Raw genomic sequence first — 988 nt, forward strand, 5'->3', positions numbered from 1 at the left:
TAGAATAGAATAGAATAGAATAGAATAGAATAGAATAGAATAGAATACTCATTTTCTAGGTGTTTAAAACAGAAATAAAATCACCACTTTGGGTGTTAGTAGGTCAGTGAGCCAGCTGTCCTGTTAGTTTCGCTAATGCAGTCTTTACTGGCCAAGAATCCTCCTCTCTGCTTTGCTTTGCTTCTGTGCTTATGCTCCTTTGCTTGTGCTTTGTGCACTTGTTTGTGTGTTCAGTCCGTAACTTAAACATATGCAATTACTCTTTAGAAATAACAATCAGGAATGTTAAAAGTTCTGACTGTGTAACATCTGTAATGGACAGAAAATATTAAAAATGTTCAGCATCAAAACTTTCAATAAGGATCCAGTAGACTGGGCCCTCCTCAGTAACTGGATATCAGAAGAAAACAGTTGTATTTTAATCCATATTTTCCCATAATATTTTTATAAATTATGTTCAATTGTTCATTATGAAAAAATACTTTTTAATGAAAATTATGTTAGATTTATGCACCTCGTGAATGCTGACCATTTTCTTTTACTTGATACCTATTTCCAGTTTAGAAACCCCAAAGAAACAAAATAAAACTGCCCCCTCCTTGAGGCATTCACAGATTGAAAATACCCATATGTCAATATAGAGGTGGGGAGAGACATTTTTCACAATGGATCTGTTGGCTGTTTGACAATTAGTTGTTGAAGCACTTAAAAATTCCACTGCTCAGTGGCAGAGTTGGAACCATGGAGGTGTCTCAGCTGGAGTATCGATATGAAAAAGTGCTATTTGTAATGCAAAAACAAACAAAAAACCTATGGAATCGTAGGACTGACCTTAATGATTCTATGAGTCTCGAAGAATGTATTTCTTTCTCCTTTTTTTTTTTTTTCCTTGTAATACAGACAGCACTCAATTCATGTTGGTACTTCAGCTGAGACACTTTCTGTCACTTCTCAGCTTTTCAGCTGTTTTCCCCTCCCCTCCCCTCCC

The sequence above is a fragment of the Lagopus leucura genome, unplaced genomic scaffold, assembly GCF_019238085.1.
Source record: "Lagopus leucura isolate 7727_CA_CO unplaced genomic scaffold, USGS_WTPT01 Super-Scaffold_100014, whole genome shotgun sequence".
Classification (NCBI taxonomy): Eukaryota; Metazoa; Chordata; class Aves; order Galliformes; family Phasianidae; genus Lagopus; species Lagopus leucura.